The sequence below is a fragment of the Brachyhypopomus gauderio genome, chromosome 5 (assembly GCF_052324685.1).
Source record: "Brachyhypopomus gauderio isolate BG-103 chromosome 5, BGAUD_0.2, whole genome shotgun sequence".
Classification (NCBI taxonomy): Eukaryota; Metazoa; Chordata; class Actinopteri; order Gymnotiformes; family Hypopomidae; genus Brachyhypopomus; species Brachyhypopomus gauderio.
Window position 1 is genome coordinate 29,390,773 of NC_135215.1, and position 24,165 is coordinate 29,414,937.

The window sequence follows — 24,165 nt, forward strand, 5'->3', positions numbered from 1 at the left end:
AGCTCCAGCTCTGCCCCTTTAAGTTTCGGGATACTCTTAGTGGTTAAATGTTAAAGCAGTTTAGTCGTGACAACATCAAAGCGCATAATGAAAGCCTCCTGCTCTCCAAACAGGCATCAATCATATAGTAATGATATGCTTCTCTGTATTCAGAGCAGCAGAGATTAACACGCTGCCTCACATTCCTTGCACCTGACTTCAGCCTGCCTCTGTGCTCACCTACCAAAATATGAACCTGCACCTCATTGAGGGACTGCTACGCACTTTAACGCGTTCCTGGGACAAGTGTGTGACTCCAGGAAGGGAACTGCCACAGCACATGTTGAAACAAATCTCAAGAGTTACATGAGCCTGGACTTAAACCCCCCAGCAAGGTTAGGTCAACTGGCAGTCCATCCAGGGCATGCAGTCACCAGTCAGTGGGGTCATCTCAACCAGCTGGTGCCACGCAACAGAAGGCATATAGAGTGTTCTAAATAACATAAAAAGCCATTTGGTCTATAAGGCCTGTCCAGTTTTCTTTTAAAAGAAGTTTAAACATAAGCCTGGGCCTATGTACATAAGGGTTTAAAGCTTAATTTACATCACGGTTACAAAATAATGCAGTCAGTTAATACATTTTTTAAATGGTTTTTAAATCTGGGTTTAGGTTTGCAGTGGTTATCTCCATTTTGATTCTAACATTTCATTGCTACATAAAGTGAATGAATGTTCCGAGTTTACGATCTGAACATGGCCTAGTGCAAGCCCATCATGAGAGTGCTCCAACACAGGTGAATGCAGAGGTCTACAGACCGATGGCAATTTTGTGCAGTGCAGACAGGAGAGGGTTAGAGGTTAATGCGAATCCCACTGGCTCACATAAACCCCTTCATTCATTCATGCCCATTTCCTCATAACTGAGCAACGACCCAAGAACAAAAGGAGAGTGAGAGTGAGACAGTGAGTGAGTGAAAGAAGGTGTTGGAGAATCTTCTTTACTGAATCCCTCATCTACTCAACTAAACCATCTCTACTCTCTGCCTTCTACCCATATAGTGTGAGAAGAAAAGAGAGGGAGAGAATCTTCTTAGTTTTTAAGGTTTTAGAACCATAAGCTGCCTTGGGAGACAAAGAAGCCGTCTTGGCTGAGTTCAGATGAGCAATTATCCTTTTCATCACCCTAAATGGAGCCGTACTTACAGAACCACCCCAGTGATCATTTGTCCAGCTGCAGTATTTGATCTTCCTGAGTAAATGCACATTAATCAGCCTGCCAAAGCAGTTAAATACCCTTGTATAGAAGTATATTCAATTCATCCTTAAATGTCACATATGAACCTTACATGTTAGTTCTTGAACTACACATGTTGGGTCTTGGACTGTTTAACATTGTTCATCAAGACATAAAAAACAGTATCATTTGTTAAGTGTTTTAACAGTCTATATTCTATAACCTGCACTGTAAAAAAATCAACTTCAACAACAAAAAAGTAAATATTTTGCAAGTTTTTTAAGTCTATAGAACTTTTTTGCACCCAACATATTTTATTGTGTTGAGAAAAATAAAATTTCATTATCCTCTGTACTTGTTAATTCAAGTTAACATGAATTGTTGTTTCAAATAAATATAATCTCAGATCAACTTAGAATTAAAATTATTTAATCATTTAATTATGGTGCAACACATTTCAGCATCCTCATTACTTGTTAACTGAAGTTAACATGACTTATTGTTAAAAGTAAAATAACTCAAACCAGTTTAGAATTTAAGTGCACCAAACTCATTATGTTGCAGTAAATCATGTTTTTCAATCCTCAGTAATAATTGATCACACACACTAGAATGTATATAACACATTAAAGTGCATTATTTATTAGAGCATGTTAAATATGTCACAGTGACAAAACCCCTAGTACTTGTGTATATGACTTGCAATGTACAATGCAATGTACACCTAGCCAACTTGAAATTTGACTTTATAATTCATCAAATCCAAAATGCTGATTTTATTTAGATCAGGCAGGCATGAGCACCTGCACATCAAGTGAGGTAGAACAATGCATCAACAAGCAGTGCAACAAAAGTAACACTTTATTTATTTATCTCATTCTCAATCTCCAGTTACGAAATAGTTACGATGTCAAGCATTTTCAAGTACTCAAGTAGACAAAACAATAAGATTATCTGTGAAATGAAATGTGAAATGAGCTATGAGCTAGCTAACTAAGATAAAGATAACCCGGGCAGGCACAGTGCATGTGCAGATTGGTCTTCAGTAACTTACTAACTTAATTTTTTTAAACATGATTTTTTAGGCGTTCCTTAAATGCTGAGCAGAACAATACATTTTGAGTTGCGTTAACTTTAACTCATTGCGTTCAGTCAACAAATATTTCAAGTACAGACAACTAATTCTTAAGTTGGATTTTTTACAGTGTTATAATCTATATTCTGTTATATGATTTTAAATATAATGTAAAATATTTAAAATAATCAGATGGCTGTATGTTTGATTCTTGGTTAATATCTAAAATTGCTCTAAAAAAATAAATGTTTGTCATCAAAACCTGCCAAACCTCTCAAATACATAAAATAATGAACTCACAGCAGACACAAAGGCCTTTCAGTTTCTCACACAACAGCTCACTGATTAGTTACAGAATCTCCGGGTAGACAACAGATCAGTGATTAGGTACAGACTCTATTGTTAGACAACACCTGCAACACTACAGTTATAGTCTATTTATCACAGCAGATGAATTCAACCCTGAAGACCAGAAAAATAACACAGGGCAGTTGTTTCAGTGCTGTAGTTCTTACTGCCGTGTGTAGGCCACTGTATACTTGCATAATTCCATTAAAAGAAGGAATAAGCAGGATTATTTTAACACACATCTTTGATATGTCAGATATGTCTTATTGGCGATGGAAACAATAAAAAACACTTAAGGATCCTTACATGTTATGGTTTAAGATAATTCACATGATCTCACTGAATACCAGACATGAGGACACTGACTCTGAAATAACGGTGCAACCGAACTGTACATGGTACATATGGTATAACTTTGGTGTACTATGCAATTAACCAGCTCATGCATGTCTTCTCATTTGTACTTTAACAGATGTTTTAAGACTAACCAATGAAATAGCAGGTGGTAATCCGCTTGGTTTGTTTCTCACAGGTTGTCTCACCATTAGGGCTCTAGAAGCTTCGCTCCCAACTCTGTTGGGGAAAATGAAAACAGCTGGGAATTTGGAAATCATTTGTAAAGCCACACTGAAGGAGTTCCTCTGGCTAAAGAAAGATCTGTTGCATCAAATATGGTCTCCCAGATAACTTTCAAAAGGAATCTTTCCGAATATATATATAGTATATATAAATGGGCTTCATAGAACTAAGATAATCATTTTGACAATTATGTATCCAGTGATTTTAATCTCTTTCCTAACTTTCTTAAATCCACAATTGAATTAATTAGTCTGACAAGTTGTCCAGTGGCTGTCTGACACACATTTTAGATGTGGTGTCATTAACTGGAGTAGATGCAGCTTGATGCTTTCATTTAAATTTACATTTATGGCATTTGGCAGACGCCCTTATCCAGAGCGACTTTCATTTTTATACAAGTGAGCAATTGAGGGTTAAGGGCTTTGCTCAGGGGCACCTCAGTCATGGCCTCAGGTCTGGGAATCAAACCCACGACCCTCCGGTCACAAGACCAGTTCCCTAACCACCAGGCCATGACTTTCATAACGTGGACACACTTTAGTTCACTCACCCCTGTTACATAAGCACATTATCTTTAGCTTTATGTGTCATTAAGAAGATATTCTGCTCTCTGTAATGGTCGAATGTTAATTGTTTACTAATTAGATTTTACAGACTTGCATCATCACAGCTGGTGCTGAGAATGACTTCATTAACATGGCCTGGTCAGTCATGCTGGTACACTACACTATGGGTTTAGCTACTCTATACTGTTTATCATAGTATCAAGTATTTTATGGCATTCTTTGCTGTAGTACATACAGTTAGATAAATAGGATACAGATATAGAGGTATAAGTCAAATATTTGACCACACTATCTGAATTAAAGCTATTTTTTATCAAGATAACAGAATGTGTTATGACATTGGTATCTCATATAAAATATATGAGCAGGAAAGTTCCAAAATGTCAAAGAATATTGGAAATTATTTAAAATTGTTTTGCAACTCTTAATTCTTTAAAGGAGCAATAAGTCATTTTCCCAGTGATTCTTCTTCATATTACAAAACAGCCATTATTCTGACACCTAGTGGCCTGGATGTGTCAGAGATTCTATACCAAATCTATATTAAACATGGCCGCTTCCATAAGTGGAATATGTAGAGCATAAACACGGTCATTTGAGGACTATAATGCAATTTGATTCCTCATCTCACATAAGCTTTATAGAAAAAATAAAAAAATAATTATTACATTTCATAAATTTTGTTTTTTATTTTTGGTGACAAAAAGGACTTACAGGTCCTTTAAAATCGCAACTTTTCCCCTTAAGAACATTTTCCCAGGTATGACACTTTTGGATGAGATGCTTTAGTAAGAAATATATAGCTCTTATTCAGCACATACTAGAGATGACATTTTTGTCTACTTTGTCCCATTTACTGATATATGGACTCTAGGAAGTGCAGCACACGTTTCCTCTCCTGCAGATGGTTATTGGAATTAATTCGAAGTGTGTTTGAAGTTGTTATCTTGCTGAAGAATGAAGGTGTGCCCAACTAGCTGACTGATGAATACTAAACTCCTATTGGTTGTTGGTCATTAGGCCTACTTGACTTTGAAGTTGACTAACTGTAATCAGCACAGCAACCTCAGAGCAACTCAGTCTCCATGTTTGACAGAAGGAAATGAACATGCAGGACCCTTGAGCTCAACCTCGCTGCATCTTACAAATCCAGTGTGGTTGGACCAGAGTCATTTCTAGTTTGACTCAAATTATTATTATTTTTAAAAACTTTTTTCTGTTTTTCTTTTCCTTTTTTTCTCTTACGCTGTACTCAGTGATTTATTTGAGTTTCCCCAGTTTCATGCTATTTTTTCTGAAATGCTGATGCTGAAACACCTGTTTCGTTATTAGTTCCACAGATCAGTGTTGAAAATGAGCTCGTTAGGTTCTCACTACTCAGATTCAGTTAGGTTCATCATCTAAATGTCCTGGTCATAGGATGTACAGTCATTATAGACATATAGTCATTATAGTTCTGTGTTTGACTAAAAGGTTAATTTGACAACTGCTTAAAAAGCACCTGAAGACCTGATCACCAGAGATGCCACATCTGTCACTAGAAGTTCACAGGATCACAACTGCAGATGCTTTCATTTGGTGGGTAGGATGTCATTCTATTCAGAGTTTCTATGGCAGCCAACCAAGGGTGTCTATTAGGTTATGTGCACAAAACCAAATGGTTACTGCTCACAAGCCATTTTGGCTGTCCTATAAGAATGCATGAGCCATATCTTCCTCTTTATATAGGAACATCCGCTCTGGGGAACATCAGCAAAAAGAAAAACAGTCAAACAAACAAAAAGCATTGATCTTATTGATCGATATTTTCTGAAGTAATTCTAAAGTCTTTTGGTGAATCATTATATTGATTGGCCCTTTTAAGATTAAACACTCAACAAACTCTCAGTAACATCAATGTTATAGCAGTAGTGAAGAATCTGAAAGCATTCAGTTGAGTAATCAAAATACTTTTTCATTTAGTCTGTAACTACGATTTCTTTATAATGTGATGAATTGAATGAATTGTAATTCACTTTATGTGGAGTGTCGAAATTCATGTCTGTAGATGTTAACCTTGGAAGGCCTTGAATGTGTAACAGACATAAATATACTCAATATTCTTTTATGTTTGGTTATAGTTAGGGTAGGATCTAAGGGTCTCTTTGGGGGATGACTCCATCTCCCTGCCTTCACCTCCAGGCAGGGCCCCTGTGTGTGACACTTGCCACATGTCCCTCCACATACAACTGCCCTTTCCATCAGGGCCCTCATCAGGGGTCCTCACACTGGGCCTCACATCCCCTCACAGCAGGGGTGGGTTCATAGGACACACTCCCGATGGCCTCACCGACATCCCACTACTGACACTGTATGTGATGAAGGCTGAAGGCAACCACCCCTCCCAGGACTCGAACCCAGAGGTAAACATGAGCTCTGACCACTGGACCAAAAAGACAGGGGTTACCATTGGGTTTTGGATTGAGGTTAAGGGTTGTTTAAGGTCTGATTGCTGGTGTCTGTGATTATAACCAAAGTCTCCTCTGATTAATTCATGACAATATTACAAATACTCTGGAGTATATGTGAAATGTGTCATATTTGTGATTTTTCACCGCAATCGAAATTTGTCCTTCGCATTTACCCATCTGTGCAATTAGAACACGCACAAACTAGTGATTACTAGGGGGCTGTGGTGCCCGGAGCCCAGGGAGCAATTGAGGTTAGGTACCTTGCTCAAGGTTACCTCAGTCATGGCCTCATGTCTGGGAATCAAACCCACGACCCTCCGGTCATAAGACCAGTTCCCTACCACAGGACCACGACTGCCCCATATCAATGCTCTTTAAAGGACCATGATAAAGTGACACTATCGTTTTGCTTTTCCAATTATCCAGCTTGCTTGATCTTTCATTTTGATGATTTAATTGATATTTACAAGACTTCCATTTTCATTCAACAAATGTTTCTAATTGTATTTTTTTAATTATGAGAAACATATTTTTGAGATATATTTTTAAATGATAGAATATAATGAAAGATTCATTCATTATACACAAGTTTGTACAGTTAAGACATAAGTATGAAAATTAAGTAACTGACAACAGACAATAAACTTTTAAGGTAATTACAAGTTTAGATTTAGTTGGTATAGATGTCCCATTTGATTCATTCAGCCTAGTTTCATTCAAAACCAACAGCTTTGCTTATATTAGATATCTATTTCTTATATCTCCTGCTAACTTTCAGAATTTTTGATGTCAATATCTTTTTTAGCGAACTCTCATTCTGAGAAATTCCGAACTAGCTGGTACGTTTGGCTTGGCTGAGGTAACTCCAGCTCTTTGGTTGAATACAGTCTAGTTTGTTTTTGGTCTAGTTGCAGAGTGCAGACACATTCTCATCGTGAGGGCTGTCTGCTCCCCCAGCCCATCTGTCCGAGATGAAAGAGGAACCAGGCAGTTGTGCTAAATTATTTCTCCGCTCGTGAGCCAGGCTAATGTTCCTTCCCCCTCGTTGTTCCTTTCCTCAAGCATATGTGACCTCTCGTCTTTTTTCCACTTCCCCCTTCTGTCATTTTCATTTCATCTTTGGCCAAAGCCTGACTTGCTCTCTCTTCTGTGGTTTCATTCGCTCGCTGCAGAGTGTGTCTTTACACCCGTCCAGTCTGAGCATGTGTGCGCATTTGTGTTTCCCTCCTGGGGGAAACAAATGCGCACACAAAGAGGTACTTTAACCATACACACATGGCACACACATACACACACACACACACACACACACACACACACACACACACACACACACACACACACACACACACACACACAGGCCCCTTTCAGAGGATTTTGTTTTTCATCAAAACATATATACCTTCAATGTGTTGCATCAATGTGCATTCGTAATGTGGACGTCAATGGTTTCCATGAACACATACACGGGTGGAGTAGACAGCACCTACAGCATCTCTACTTTTTCTTCTGTCGGGTTGTGGGTTACAGAAAAGACACTGGAAAACGCACCTTTTTTGACAGTAAGGACAGTAGTCATCAGCTTGAGCAGGAGTTATGTGGCTCGTCTCAGGATGTGAAATTCACAGAACTGTCAAATAAAATAACTCAATAAGACAGGAAGACAACTTTTTTTAATACTTTTTGTTTTATAGTTGATTTAAGTTGCTTACTTATAGCATGAACTGGTGGAAGCAGCTATGGTTTAAAGCAACTTTAGGTCATGGTCACAGTAAGTTATAAAGATAATTAAGAGTTAGTTAAGAATGCTATTATTTTCATCTGTTCTTACTAGAAACTCTTCTCTGACATTCCAGTAAGAGCAAGAGGAGCAGGAAAGAAATAATGAAAAAAGAAAGAAAGTTTGGTTTAGGATGCATAACAGCCTATGGGCATACTTCATCGTTCCTGTCATGTGTGGAATCAGTTTATATACACAGAGAGAGAGAGAGAGAGAGAGAGAGAGAGAGAGAGAGAGAGAGAGAGAGAGAGAGAGAGAGGAATGCTTACATTTCCAACCCATTTAGCCAGTTTCGCTCCCACTTTCTCTCTCCTGGTTGCTCCTACTTGGTCATGTAATTGTTGCCCATTTTTAGTTCTTTGCTCAAACCTGAATTCCAGAGCTCATAGATTTTGGCAGATTTATCACACAACTATGCTGCTTTGAATCTCACACATATATACAGCTCTGCTCACAACAACTCCCTCTCACTCTTTCTCTCTCCATCTCTGTGTAATGTACTGACACTTGCCATACAGCTACAACTCATACTGGGTCCAGGGGCAATAATGCACACCTGATATCCCTCATACTCACCATAATGCTGAGCTTTAGTGCCCCTGTCCTTTGATAATGTCACCCTCTCCTACCAAGCATTTGATTAGAGGCCCAAAGTCAGTCCCACCTGAAAATAGCATTTTGATTAATTTTTCCATGACGAATATTGACAATTTTAGGCCCAAGCACAGCAGTGTGGATGAAATGTCAAACAAGACTCCAAACAAATTGGTGGCAATTATTACATTTCTATCCAAGACTTGACAATCTGGCATCCATTTAAATCTCCCGTAGAAAGTGATGGAGAGAGAGAAGGATGGAGATAGACAAAGCGAGATGGATGGATAGACAGATGGGCAGACACACCAAGACACTTTCAGTTCAGAATAACTGCTGTTAGCGCTCAGCATGATGAACATGTGAATCTAATGTCACAACTCTGGGCTTCCGCACACAGGCAAGCAGCTGAGAAGAGTCCACATGTGTATCCCATGTGTATATACAGCCCACTGAAAAATATTTAACTGAATGTTAATGGGGTATTTTTAACTCTGGAAGTAGGTTCTTACCTTACGTGATCCACCTACCCTGTGCTCTGTTGAAATATTCACTCGATTGGCCTGTGTTCAGAGGAATGGTTTCCTATGTTACCAGTGGACGTGCTGATGGAGGAAAGGTACTGGAGGTAACGTGAGGTGAGTAAACAGTACTATACTCATATTTAGTCATTCTAGAAGTAAATATTGCAATTCTTTTAGCATTTTATAGCATTTTTTTTACATAAACATACCTAAAAAACGTTTTTTGCCTATGGTAAAAAGTACTTACATAGTGGGTGAAGTAACTGAATTAATGTCTGTAATGTGGACCAAAAGTAAAAGTAAACACCGCAAACAACACAATAATAATGAATATAATAGCATAACGAATAAGCCTGGGTTAGCCAGCAAATCTGGGTATCTACACAGCTAGACGCTAAAACATGTTCTCAGCCATGTGGTATCATGATATCTTAAAAAATCACACCTGAATTCTCTTAATAACAAAACAGTTGGTTCCCTATATTAGGAGCACAGCCCATATTTAACATCACATTCATCACGTTCTGGAAAAGTAGAGACCAGTGCAAAATGAACCATTTCTCTGGTTTTGCTATTCATAGGCATGTTTTTGAGCAAAATGTACATTTTTGTTTCAATTCATGAACTACTTCTGAATGAAAACATTGTCATTTACAGAAGTAATTTGCAGAAGAATAATCAAAATAATGAGAAAGAGAAGGTTTTTCAGAGTTCGAAGACAACAAAGAATTTGTTCACTCATGTTCACTTTTAAACATCACAATCATAATGTGGTAATTCAGGAAGTGTTCTGTCCCAGCTTTCATGTATCTGGGGATGTTCTCCACCTAATCATTACCTCATTCATGAGAATGAGGTGTATCTCTTTTGGAATTAAACCAACACTGCTATGGAATGGCCATGTGTGCTGTAGCAGTTGCTTAACACCAAATGAAGGTAAAAATCACCACAATATAATTACTCAATACTATTTGACTTGGTGGAAGGACACACTGTAGTGTATGCGTGTGGAGGCGTGATATTTACATGCCGATCCTTAACAGTGAGAGGGATGAGAGCTGATCCGTTGGTGTTGCATTCCACTTTGTCACTCAGCAGGAAGATTCCAGGACCATCTCTTTCCAGTCACCTTGGGTGGTGTCTTGGGTGGAGTCTTGGGTGGTGTCTTGGGTGGGCTTTGGTAAAAGAATGGAGAAACCTTATCCTCATTGTCTCCCCCATGCTGAAAAGCGGATTGCGCACATCATGTCTGACATCTGTATAGCATTTCATTTGATCCTTTGACTACATCAGGCGTGTACGCTTCACAGTGGAAGGTAGGGGCAGGATCTTCCTGCCGTACATCAATTCATGGGGTGAAATGAAGGTAGTGGCATGTGGTGAGTATGATACTTCGGCAGCCATTCCATCACAATCTCTTGTCTATGGTCACAACTGCAAGATTAGCTTACTAGGGCACGACGGAACCTTTCAATGGCGCCATTAGCTGCAGGGGATAAGACAGATGTGTGGATGTGATGTATACCATGTGTCTACATGAACTCGGCAAAAGATGGTGGCTGAAAAACAGAGGTCAGGAGCTTGAGAAGATTGTGAGTTTATTATAAGCGCTATAAGAAAAGCCAATCTCAGATCTCTTGGAGTAGTAATCAGTCAGTGTAAGAGCCTACTGACAGATAGGAATGTCAGTTACAAATACCTCAAGTGTCAAGACCTTTTTTCCTCCATAATTGCAGAAGATACAAAGGGGGGAGGTGAGGTGAGCAGTTTTATCACTGGACTGAAACATACAAGGATATGTTAGCTTGAACCCAAGAGTCCATCCTTGGTCATTGGTCACATAATCATTGCTTTGTGCAAGCAACCTGTTGATGGGGCCAGTATAATGAGTTTGACAAGTACCAATAAAAGCACCAAGAGCTTTGTACCTGTAAAAATATGATTGTCCTTAAGTAAGAGCTCAAATCATACATCGTATCAAGTCCTAACTCACTATGAGAAGCAGCCAACCACAAAATCCCTACCCATGCTTTGTGGTGAACAGTGTTCTAATTTAGTGATCTGTTCACAGGGCACAATAATAACTCCATAGATAAATTCATACGTTTTTCAAAAGCTACTATGCAGGACAGCGTCTCTTTTTCAACTACACAATACGTCTGTTCTGTTGCAGTCAATCTATGAGAGGCAGAGTTGATCAGTTTTTTAGTTACATCTGGCTGTATTTGGGTCAGCACATCACAGTCCACAATTTGTATCATCAAATGTAAGGCTTTTAAAAACAAAAAAGAGAAAAAATACAATTGTCACAAAAAAACAAAACAAAACATAAAAGGATCAGTAATAGAACCAGTACTTTTTTATTATTCATACACATAAGTGTTTGTGTGTATGAGTGAGTCAGTGAGTCTAATGTGAGTGAGAGAGAGTAATGTGCATATGGCATGTGTTCCAGTTTGGAGTGACACACAGAGTCACCATGGTTCTCCTTTTCTTCTTAAGTGCTTCTAGCTTGTTTTCAACCACTTTTCTTTTGTGACCCTGCTCATCCCTCTCTCTTTCTCTCTTTTTCTCATCCAGGTAAGTGTGGCACCTGATCAGAGTAGGAAATTGTGAAGCATGCCATGGTGAAGAAATATCAACTCTGGTGTAGACAGGATTTCAAATAATCTTTTAGGAAATTACTTTGTCCCATTGTTTGCATTACAAAGATGTGTCTGTTAGACTGACCCCAACATGTCGCAGAACCATTGCAAAGAAAAATGATAAAGGGTGCCACTACATATTCAATGGAAAGATACGTTGAATTCCACCATATTGCACTATGCTGAATGATCTGTAGCTTTATTTCTAACACTTCACTGCCAAATAAGATCTCACCCAGTTTGGCACCAAATACCCTGGTATTTTGCAAAAGTTGTACAGTAAAGCCTCTTCTAAGTCAATAAGTATCTCTGCCAGGGCAGCATCTGTTGTTGTCACAGGTATTGAGTGAGTATTCACCAAGGATTGCACCTATATTAACATGTGCCATAATTTCACAACTTTCAAGAGCATCTGGGTATGCTTCATCTTCATCTACTTCAACATCAGTCTGTGCCATAATCACAGGGAAAGCTTTGATGAAGTTGGATCTACCATTAGTTGTGGTTCTTCCAACTTAGCCTCTAATCTTGATCATCAGTGGACATCATCAAGATGTCAAATGTGTGAGACCCTCTCAATCTTTTGCAAGCTAGTGCTTCAGCTCTATCCAGGAACTCTTCCTCTGCCCAATGACGTGACAGCAAGGTTACTTTTCTGATGAGCTGACCTCCAATCAGACAACTTTATCCAGTGCTGCAGTCAAATCGTCTTCGCTTGAACAACAACTTCACATGTTCTAGTTTGAAGAGTGGAAATGAGTTTAGGGTCTGGAAATGAGTTTCGCTTGAGGTTGCAGTGTGTTAACTAATTCTTTAAAAGCTGGCTGTTCTACCACTGCAAATGACTAGACGTTCACATATGAAATGTATGACAAGCTTGTCAACAATTGCTTGTGGGACATGTTTGCAGATGCCAACATCACATCTGGTAACCTGGCTTGCTTTCTTGCTGAGAACTTGTTTGGTCTTTTGTTGAAGTCCTGTTGTCAGTGATGTCATGGTCAATCTTCGATGGATGTTTTCTCTTTTAAAATAAATATTATCTCAGTGCATTATCTCATCTCATTGCTGCTGAAAAACTGATTAAAATCATTCAGCCAGACAAATAATTTAAACAAATCCTTAAATGTTTAGCATGATATGAGTTTGGTAAGTTTGGGTAAATTACTACAGATTTAACATTTTGTAATGAAAGTGGTTGGTGTAATTTTTTATGATGTCCTAAAATGTTTATGAATTGTAGTGTCATTATATAAGCAACTATGTGAGCATACGTTAGCCAGCTCTGTCCTATTTGAATCCCATGCTAATCTATGACATGAGTGCAGAGTTATGTTAGCTGGCTTTATGTTAGCCAAACTAATTACCGTAAACATATCAAAGATGGTTAAAGCAATAACACACATAGCTGTAAATTCTCTTACCTCAGCGTGTTGTTTTAGATTAGAGGCTGAATTCCTGTAAGCCGATATATATAACCGCACATGGCGAATGAAGATGCGCTGTATTTGCACAGTTTCCTTGTCTCCTCCTTTAAGTGAGGAATCCTGCAAGGTGAAGTCATGGGCAACCGCTGCCTGGTCTTTGTCATTTTCACTTTTTTCAATGGTACTGTGCTCTGTCTACATTGGTTTATGTTTCTCCAAATCTTCAGTCCCTAAATTATTCCCAACTCCAGCACTATTCCAGTCAGTTGTCACTTCTCCAGACCTCTGAATGTTGCAGTGGGATATTTCATCCATATTTTATGGTTTTCATTGGCCCGTTTGCAATTTGTTGATAGCCTTATTGGCTGTAAAATGCAGGTGAATAGTTTGGATACGGCTGTATGATGGGAACCTATTCGGATCCGCTAACTCATACTGTATTTGTTATAGTTGATGTCCTTTGGTCTGCCTGTTCACTGGATCTACTGAGTAGCGAATTATCATTTCAAAAGGTAGATAAGCAGATTACATAGTGTACATGCATATTGATGTAAAGAATAAAATTACAGGCAAGAGAAAATATATGTACTCTCAAAAGACTTAGTTACAGTTCATGAGTAATTGTAATTTGTTACTTCCACCCAGGTCTTTGTCATGCTTGTCACCATGGACAGTGAGATCATCCAGGTAGCTCTGGGTACAAGGCACTGCAAGTCAGTGGCCATTATGTATATGAAGGCAAAGGGCTCCAATGCCAGGCCATAAGGGACCTGCCAGAATCTGAATTAAAAGTATGCACTGCCATAATTTTACCTGTGAAATACTTCCCTCAGTCAGACTGTGTGGAAAAACATTCTTCAATATGACTGAGTTTATTAAGGGAAACAGTAAATTAATTAAGTGATTATCTGCTAATTAAAGGCACCTGGACTCTACAGAGATCCATCTAAATTACCAAAAGAACCAGCAAACCAGGTTTGCTAACATGTAGAGTACCTGTTTTTGGAGTAAAACAAGTAAGAAAAGCCTGAAGGCATTAGGTCAACAGGTCAAACATTATCTTTTATTTACCATTTTATTTACCATAAAAATACACTACCACTATTTTTATAGGTAGTCAAATTCCTGCTAAACGAGTATCGCACCACCTATCTTCCATCAGATTTATACAGTTCTGTCAAAGAGCCTCCAGAGATATTCGCAGCACAACAGATTATGCACTGCTGTGAATGCAGTATGTTGACGAGACTACAAGTTACTACAGTATTTTCTGCCCTGTGATGACTCGGTTGGACTGCATATCTGTGTATCCTTTTTTTCTCCCCTTGGTTTAAGCTCATATGTTTGTATATTTACTTTGTGTATGCTTTGAATTTTAGAAACGAGTTTTATGCAAGGGTAAGTGAGTAAGCCTGCACCTTTTTTTGGTAGGCTTTGGGGAGAACCCCGCTGCTACAGTTTGATAGTCCTGTTGAACCCATATGCGGGACAGTCAGGATCTAGTAGGACTAGGATGTATAAAACTAAATAAATACATCTAAAAAATCCACTGTATCTGGGAAAATAAAAGCCTGTTCTTCTGTATTGCATGCACACAACTAAACTTGCAACAGCTTTTTGCTTTAGAGTGACATCGTACCAGCGTAGTTTCATTTCAGAATGTGCACAGATCGAAAGGTCTAATGTGGGAAGTGAAGAGAAGCAGGTATGGCGAACAGGTGGAAGGAGTGGCCAATGATGAAAATGACTGCGACTCGGGGAACTGGAGCAAGACACACCCGTCAGTGCCCCTCTTTCCATCCCTGTGAGCACACAGAGGGACAACCAGGGAGATCCAGCCACCTTATTCAGGCATCCAGCCTTAAAGCAGCTGGTGCAACACAGGACCAGTGTTTTTAACACACTCTACATCAGAAGCATCTGGAGTTGAGGTGGTGTTTGTGGGCATCACAGACATGGGTGGCGGTGGGCAACAAGGCCGCATGCTCTGGCCACTAAAGTTGCAATGCAGTAATCAGGTTCATGCAGTTGCTTTCTCCAGTCCACAGAATGTGGCTGCAAAAGCAGTAGGTCACACATACTTCAGCCTGCAGGAATCCCAGTATAGGATTGTCTTAATATGGATGAGTCACCAGCTTAGTGGAAAGTTCAGACAATAGAGTGACAAAAGAAGTGCTGATTCTAAACATGTTTTGGCATTACAGAAATGGCAGAACCACAATGAACTGTGGGTCTTTGATGCCTTGGTGATGAATGGCACAAAATGACCCTTTTCATTACAAGACTTGCATTTGGCTTTGTATGCAGGGTGCTCTGTGAGGTTAACTAAACGTCCTTCAGAGTCCACTGAAGCAAGAAAGCGTGAGTGACAGGACAGGCTTAACTGAATGCAAGTGCTGCTTATTACCTCCAGAATACACCCTTGTTGTTCTCCTACAGCACCATTATAAAAGTAACTTGAGTAAAAACTTGGGTACTGTAGTTCTTTTTCTCCATCACTGTTCACCGTTAATCATATAGTGATAGTCTTGTCTAGAGACCAATGCTAGTTAGCAGGTTATATCTGCAGGTGCTATGCTCTGATCCTGACCCATAGTGAGTGCTTCCAGAAGGAGCGGAAAGGGGAGATTTCAGAGTTCTTTATTAGATTTGACTGCCTTTAATTTGGTTAAATTGGGGTTGTATTTGGGCCTAACCAGCCATGCCTTTAGGTCACTCCTCCAATTGAATGACGGGGACCTCAGGTGTCAGACCTCATGTCCAACTGATTCAACATCTGTGTTTACCACAAGTCAGTGCAAAAGTTTAAATTAAAGAAATTGGTCTATATTTGTGACTCTTAATGGGTATTTACAGTTAAACATTCGTTAATTTTGTTAAGGGATTTATTTCACAGATGCCATCCATGATTTTTTTTTCCCCCTAGTCATAAAATTTACTATTACAGGTTTTTGACTTTGATGCCCACCACACATACAATAAAGACTGTTTCTATTCTATTTCTATTCTATTCTACACACACAAAAAACAACAACAACCCTGGCCAAAATTTCCATTGGTACTCTCTTGATATATGTGAGTAAATGAGGGGTATTAAAGAATCACTATGTGTGCAGTAAGCACTATCCTTGTGGGAATACCTCGAGAGCTACTAATTAGCTTTGGATTAGCCTATACCACAGTCAGCGTTTATTTTGGTGACAGTGGAGCTCCTCCTTCTTCATATCTGCTCAGATATCAGTTGGTACAAACAGACTTCAGTAGCCCCCATCTATACACACACTCCACCTCACTGGTTTTATTGCAGAGAAGGAATGATCGGCATGTCTGCAGGCCCACCCATTGGTTTAGGAGAGAGGGGAGAGACAGCATGTTCCAGCTCGCAGGCCCTTTCATCTCCAGAAAGTGTATGTTGTGTGTGTGTGTGTGTGTGTGTGTGCACATCTCTGCTCATATCTGCTTTACTGCTGGCATTCAGACAGGCAGACACAGTCAGGGTGAATTTTACCAAAAACCCTGATGGGCAATGGAGCCGCCAAGTTCCCTGCCAGTGAACACCAGCAGCAGGGACTGGCAGGTCGCAACAGGGAGAAGCTTTTCCCGTCACACGCCCTCCTCCCCTTCCATTCCAGATGAATGCCTCCTGTTGTAGAGACTGGCAGATCAGAACCTGTGCTCTGCCTTCAGGAAAATTCATAGTGTCCCATGGGGGTCATACCCAAAATTCTCCTGCAGGCCAGAGCCAGAAAGCAGCACGCCTTTGGGGATGATGGGTTTACCAGCACTGAAAGCCCTTCCGGTTATCAGTGCTCATGGAAACCATTGAGACTTTCTTTCTATATTTTGGCCAGCATTTCCACACACACACATGCAACTGGCAATACAGCATGGTACGGATGTTTGCTTTCCCAATAATGTATTCTTAAGCTAAACGACCTTGAACGGAGAGTAATGAAGTAAACCAAGCTTCCCCTTTTCCCTCCTACTTATTCACTACTGACGATACTGCACACGGTCACCCTGGCTGGAGTGCCAGAAGGGTATCTGCAAGAGTTTCACCCTCAACTAAAATTGTAGTAATTGTACCCATTATGTATTTTAATATAACTACACCAAGGTTTACATTTGTTATTTGAATATTTGCAAATCCTCGGTGAAAAAGTAGCAAACATACACATTGAACCAATGGAGACACTATACAGGATGTAACATAAGAAATTCTTGATCCGATTAAATAGGGAAACATAAAGGAAGGTAAATATGTATGTTTAAGGTTGTGTGTAGAAAAGCACAACTAATCTCACTTGCAGTGTCATTCTGAGTCCAGCAGGACATAAACAGTGTAGGAGTTGCTGCAACGCTTGGCGTTTTGCTGAGACGAGAGATCGTGCATGTTAGCACACATGCAAACGTCTAAGTGCAGTGCGTGTCCTTCCGCTGAGTGTCTGGGTCCTCACTTTTATTCTGGGCTGTGGGAATTTGTGCACTGGGATTTACTGTAGCCTGTTATTAACTAAACTGGAGCACAGCGAACTCTCAGTGCCAGAGTCTGAGCCCTGCTGCCAGGAGCAAGTCTTCAACAAAGACACACTGCAGTACACACACACACACACACACACACACACACACACACACACACACACACACACACACACACACACAGAACATGCTTCAAATCTGATGACCGACAAGTGGGCAGATTTTTGCAGTCTGTCATGTTCATAATGGTCACAATCTTTTGCAGTAATTATCCAACTGTGGCAGATGGCATTAGAATCTCCCTGTGAACCCTTGAGAGTTCATACTTACAGTGCCATTCTTGAAAGTGGTCCTCCGTGATGAGGACACCACCAGCGGCCGTCCATGTGGAACATGTAGAGTTGGTTATGTGAGTGGAGACAGTGATGTGAGTGGAGACGGTGAGGGGAATGGAGACGGGAGAGGAGTGGAGACGATGGGGGGAGTGAAGTCTGTGACGGGAATGGAGGCGGTGAGGGGAGAAAGTGAGGTGAAGACATGGTGAGGGAGGAGTTGGTGAGGGGAGTGGAGACTGAGGAGTGTGGAGGGGAGTGAAGTCGATGAGGGGAGTGAAGATGGTGAGGGGAGTGGAGACGGTGAGGGGAGTGGAGATGGTGAGGTGAGTGGAGACGGTGAGGGGAATGGAGATGGTGAGGGGAGTGGAGACGGTGAGGGGAGTGGAGATGGTGAGGGGAGTGGAGACGGTGAGGGGAATGGAGATGGTGAGGGGAGTGGAGACGGTGAGGGGAGTGGAGACGGTGAGGGGAGTGGAAACGGTGAGGTGAGTGGAGATGGTGAGGGGAGTGGAGATGGTGAGGGGAGTGGAGATGGTGAGGGGAGTGGAGACGGTGAGGGGAATGGAGATGGTGAAGTGAGTGGAGACGGTGAGGGGAGTGGAGATGGTGAGGTGAGTGGAGACGGTGAGGTGAGTGGAGATGGTGAGGTGAGTGGAGATGGTGAGGTGAGTGGAGATGGTGAGGGGAGTGGAGATGGTGAGGTGAGTGGAGATGGTGAGGGGAGTGGAGATGGTGAGGGGAGTGGAGATGGTGCAGTGAGTGGAGATGGTGAAGTGAGTGGAGATGGTGAGGGGAGTGGAGATGGTGAGGGGAGTGGAGATGGTGAGGTGAGTGGAGATGGTGAGGGGAGTGGAGATGGTGAGGTGAGTGGAGACGGTGAGGGGAGTGGAGATGGTGAGGGGAGTGGAGATGGTGAAGTGAGTGGAGATGGTGAGGGGAGTGAAGATGGTGAGGTGAGTGGAGATGGTGAGGGGAGTGGAGATGGTGAGGGGAGTGGAGATGGTGAGGGGAGTGAAGATGGTGAGGTGAGTGGAGATGGTGAGGGGAGTGGAGATGGTGAAGTGAGTGGAGATGGTGAGGGGAGTGAAGATGGTGAGGTGAGTGGAGATGGTGAGGGGAGTGGAGATGGTGAGGGGAGTGGAGATGGTGAGGGGAGTGAAGATGGTGAGGGGAGTGGAGATGGTGAGGTGAGTGGAGACGGTGAGGGGAGTGGAGATGGTGAGGGGAGTGAAGATGGTGAGGTGAGTGGAGATGGTGAGGGGAGTGGAGATGGTGAAGTGAGTGGAGATGGTGAGGGGAGTGAAGATGGTGAGGTGAGTGGAGATGGTGAGGGGAGTGGAGATGGTGAGGGGAGTGGAGATGGTGAGGGGAGTGAAGATGGTGAGGGGAGTGGAGATGGTGAGGTGAGTGGAGATGGTGAGGTGAGTGGAGATGGTGAGGTGAGTGGAGATGGTGAGGGGAGTGAAGATGGTGAGGGGAGTGAAGATGGTGAGGGGAGTGGAGATGGTGAGGTGAGTGGAGATGGTGAGGTGAGTGGAGATGGTGAGGTGAGTGGAGATGGTGAGGGGAGTGGAGATGGTGAGGGGAGTGGAGATGGTGAGGGGAGTGGAGATGGTGAGGTGAGTGGAGATGGTGAGGGGAGTGGAGATGGTGCAGTGAGTGGAGATGGTGAAGTGAGTGGAGATGGTGAGGGGAGTGGAGATGGTGCAGTGAGTGGAGATGGTGAGGTGAGTGGAGATGGTGAGGGGAGTGGAGATGGTGAGGTGAGTGGAGATGGTGAGGTGAGTGGAGATGGTGAGGTGAGTGGAGATGGTGAGGGGAGTGGAGATGGTGCAGTGAGTGGAGATGGTGAGGGGAGTGGAGATGGTGAGGGGAGTGGAGATGGTGAGGTGAGTGGAGATGGTGAGGTGAGTGGAGATGGTGAGGGGAGTGGAGATGGTGCAGTGAGTGGAGATGGTGAAGTGAGTGGAGATGGTGAGGTGAATGGAGATGGTGAGGTGAGTGGAGATGGTGAGGGGAGTGGAGATGGTGAGGTGAGTGGAGATGGTGAGGTGAGTGGAGATGGTGAGGGGAGTGGAGATGGTGAAGTGAGTGGAGATGGTGAAGTGAGTGGAGATGGTGAGGTGAGTGGAGATGGTGAGGTGAGTGGAGACGGTGAGGGGAGTGGAGATGGTGAGGGGAGTGGAGATGGTGCAGTGAGTGGAGATGGTGAGGTGAGTGGAGATGGTGAGGTGAGTGGAGATGGTGAGGTGAGTGGAGATGGTGAGGTGAGTGGAGATGGTGAGGTGAGTGGAGATGGTGAGGGGAGTGGAGATGGTGAGGGGAGTGGAGATGGTGCAGTGAGTGGAGATGGTGAAGTGAGTGGAGATGGTGAGGTGAATGGAGATGGTGAGGTGAGTGGAGATGGTGAGGGGAGTGGAGATGGTGAGGTGAGTGGAGATGGTGAGTTGAGTGGAGACGGTGAGGGGAGTGGAGATAGTGAGGGGAGTGGAAACGGTCACTCCCATTTGCAGCGGCTGACTGTTCCTCCTTGGCATTTCCCTCTCACACGGACAGTGTAGCCACATTCACCACACTCATTTACTGTGGAGAGAGAGAGAGAGAGAGAGAGAACAGACCACGTGCATACACACATACACACACACACACACACACACACACACACACACACACACACACACACACACACACACACACACACACAATCATTTACTGAGGAGAGAGTAAGGCTGAGGTTGAAGAACAGTTCACTAAAGAGAATAACTATTTTACATTGAAATGACTGTAGGGTAGTGAAGCATATGGACAGTATTTACTCGGTTCTCATCCAGCAATCCTGCTGATGTGAATGCACAAAACAACACAAGTATGTGGAAGTATGGAGAACAGTACTGCAGGAATGCTCTTGCATTCTGGCTTATTCACCTACATACATCCATAGAATGGTTTTAGTGAAGCATTTCTCCAATGTCTCTCATTGCTGAAGCAAACTGTTTTCCTTTTCATGCAGAGGAAAAGAGAGAGAGAGAGAGAGAGAGAGAGAGAGAGAGAGAGAGGTAGAGAGAGAAAATCTTTGTATCTGAACATGAGTGCATGAGTTCATACAACAAATTCATATGTGCCTGTGAAATTCAATAAATCAAATTGGAATTGGAAGAAAACTTGAGACCCAACTCTGAGCCCCAGCGTATCTGACCCACAAGGACATGCTCACACATTCTTGTCCTTTCATATCTTATTTAGGCAGATGCAGCAGATCAAGCAGATCAAGCACACACACTGTTTCTGGGGAGAAGACCAGCGCCTGAATGAGCCCCAACCTTCAACCAGCACTGTAGCACAAACGCTACCACAACAGCATACTGTATCCTACGTTCCTATTTTTGCAAGAGTGCAAAGTTTTCCACTTTGGTAGTATACTTTTCTCATAAGGTACGACACAACCATATATACCCGTATGCCTTAGCTCTTCCCCCATATTCATGTATGCCTCATGAATAAACTTACAGATCTCATACCTGGTGGTATGAAACACCAGGTTTTTAAGATCCAGGTTAACGCATCCAGTATGCATTACATGTCACATAACTAGGTTTGTACCACTGTACCAGTAATAAACATTTTGAGCACTTTCCAAAGTTTTGCATGTTTTGTTTCATGAGACCAGGTCGTACACCCACAGGGTGTCCATTTTGAAATCATATATTGTTACCCTGTAGTGTAAAGCATGTATCTACTGTTGTTATGCTCATCAAATTGTATACTGCATGCAATTGCAGTGTGTATGTACTTTTTATGTGAATAGATCTATCAGGGCAGTGTGACCCTTATACCTCTGATACTACACGCCTTTGTTGTGGCTGTAGCAACTAGGGAAATAACTAGGCAACCAGTTAATTGCAGGGTTGACCACTTCTAAACACAAGTATGCATTCACACTTACACTACAGACACATACACACACGTACACTTACTCACGCCCTGTCGTGAGAGGATAAACGTCTGTACAGAACAGCTGATGAGTGTGTCTCGCCTGTCTGCTCCTGGGCTACCCCTCCAGCCCTGAGGAAATGGCCCATAAATCTTTGCGGCAGGCTGAGCGGGCAACTCCCACTTACTCCCCTACTGCAGCAGCTGCTACACTGTCATGCTCAGCCATTATCTCCAGAACGCTAGAGCACACCGAACAGAAAGACAAGAGGCGGATGAGGAGAGTCACCGCACCTTTTTTGTGCCTGTGCGCACTGATACACTCGTGGGAAATGCGCGAGGACCTTGAAAATGTTCTCCGGTGTAAACAGTGGCACTGTGTTGGTGCTAATCTTTGTGTCTTCAGCCAGTCCAGGGCACTCAGACCACTGTGTCAATGAGGTCAACAAGGACAATAGCCTTGGCATGTAAACGTTTCTATCTCCAGTGTGGACAGAAAGGAAAAGGAGAAAGGAAGTTGAAAAGAAGGAGTTTGCTTGATAGAATGATATACAGAGTAACAACAAAAAATTTGCTGTTGATGACAATCTCTATGGAACGTTTCCCATGAGACAGATCCACAGAGAAGCAATTTATGGATATGAGCTCCACAATCACAAAGAATGAACATTTATCTGACAGTACAGCTTAGTTGGAAATTAAACTACGGTACATTGTAAATATCATGGTGGTGAACGTAGTGCTGTAGGAACATGTAGAACATGACTAACTTTGGAATAACTAACTTTGGTCATAAATCTACAGAGGCGATGTGCCTCATGGCTTGCAGAGTCTAATCAGCTGTTTAAATCTCTTCCCCCAGATTTTGCAAGCATACTGTAACTTGCCTATTACATTTAATTTAGCCTGGATGGATTTATGAGAAATTATTCAATTATTGCAATTTGTTTTACTGTAGCAGACATTGTAGAAGTGAGTAGCATATTTTACTTTGAGGCAGATGTGTTTGTTAGTCATTCGACTGCAATGTGGAGATATTTTATGACACACCTGTTAAATTAAAGAATGTTTTGACTACGACTTTGAAACCAGTATGAGTTCCAATCCCCACACCCCTAGTTTAAAGCTTTGGTCACATTTATACATTTGAGCAACCCACAGCTTGGTTTTACTGTAAAACCCACTGGTGTGTTTCTGAGTCTATTTGGTCTCAGCTCCTTTAAGAAATGCCCCATATGGCCCCAAAGACCCCTGGACGGCAGGGTGTCTCTACACCTCCATACAGTCAGTCAGGGCCAGCCTGCAGCGTCACCTCACGTGAGCCAAGAGTTCCTTGCTTTTCATTTTCCTTCACTCGTTCAGCAGAGTGACGGTGGGTTTATTTTCGAAAAGCCTCAGGAGGAGGGGTTTGCCTAGGCTGAACCATTTGAAGGGGCAAGTTGGCTCTGGTCTGGATTACAGAAACGGTGTGTTCATTCGGGCCTGTCAGGGCTGGAATGGTTTACAGACACGCTTTGTTCACCATGCTCCCGCACTATGGTTGGGACACACAGTCCCAACAGCCTCCTCATCTCATTATGCAATTTACCTCCACTCACTTGTAGAACCTCCCGTAGAGAACTTTCCTCTGTTCAACTACCCCCTTACTCTGACACAAGACGTAAAGAAATAACAAGGACAGAGCAGGTAGGTGGGAGAGAGTCGTGCCCCAGCCCCAACCCCAACCCAAATGTACTGCTTTAGCATTCATAGAGTTCAACACATTGGAATAATGAAAACTTGGACTAAGTGAGATATGTGGATGACACATAAACCTTACACACTACTCACATAAAGTAGGGATATTTGGCTTTTGGATAAAATTTATGGAAAACGTAAAAAGTTCATGCTACAGTCATGAAAGTGGGGCATTTAAGTAGAAGCATGCAATGGTGATTTCATCATCCAAAGCCAAAAACAGTGATGTGTATACCTCAACAAAACATGTCAATCTCTCAGTAACTTGCCATGCGCCCTTGAGCATCAATAACAGCTTGACAATGACGTCTCATGTTCTTCACAAGTCAACTTATGGTCTACTGAGGCATGGCATTCCACTCTTTTTGAAGGACGGCCCTCAGGTCATTAATGTTCTGGGCTACATAGTTGCAGGCCTCTAAACTGCAACAAAGCTGATATCATAGGTTTTTTATGGGATTCAGGTCTGAAGAAAACACAGGT

At 42.0% G+C, this 24,165-nt stretch overlaps 1 long non-coding RNA gene across 4 annotated transcripts; it reads right to left on the reverse strand.

The window, feature by feature from the left end:
• Positions 1 to 2,056: 2,056 nt before the first annotated feature.
• LOC143513905 (uncharacterized) lies at positions 2,057 to 18,468 on the reverse strand. Of its 4 annotated transcripts, none has more exons than XR_013130721.1 (6): positions 18,011 to 18,468; positions 10,156 to 10,304; positions 9,136 to 9,210; positions 8,588 to 8,675; positions 7,783 to 7,861; positions 2,057 to 3,209 (listed from the first exon to the last, which is right to left on the reverse strand). It is a non-coding gene; the product is annotated as an uncharacterized LOC143513905 (long non-coding RNA). The 4 variants fall into 4 exon arrangements; XR_013130723.1 differs by having other exon boundaries at positions 9,136 to 9,404; XR_013130724.1 differs by lacking the exon at positions 18,011 to 18,468 and adding an exon at positions 13,199 to 13,580.
• Between the last annotated feature and the right edge of the window lie 5,697 nt (positions 18,469 to 24,165).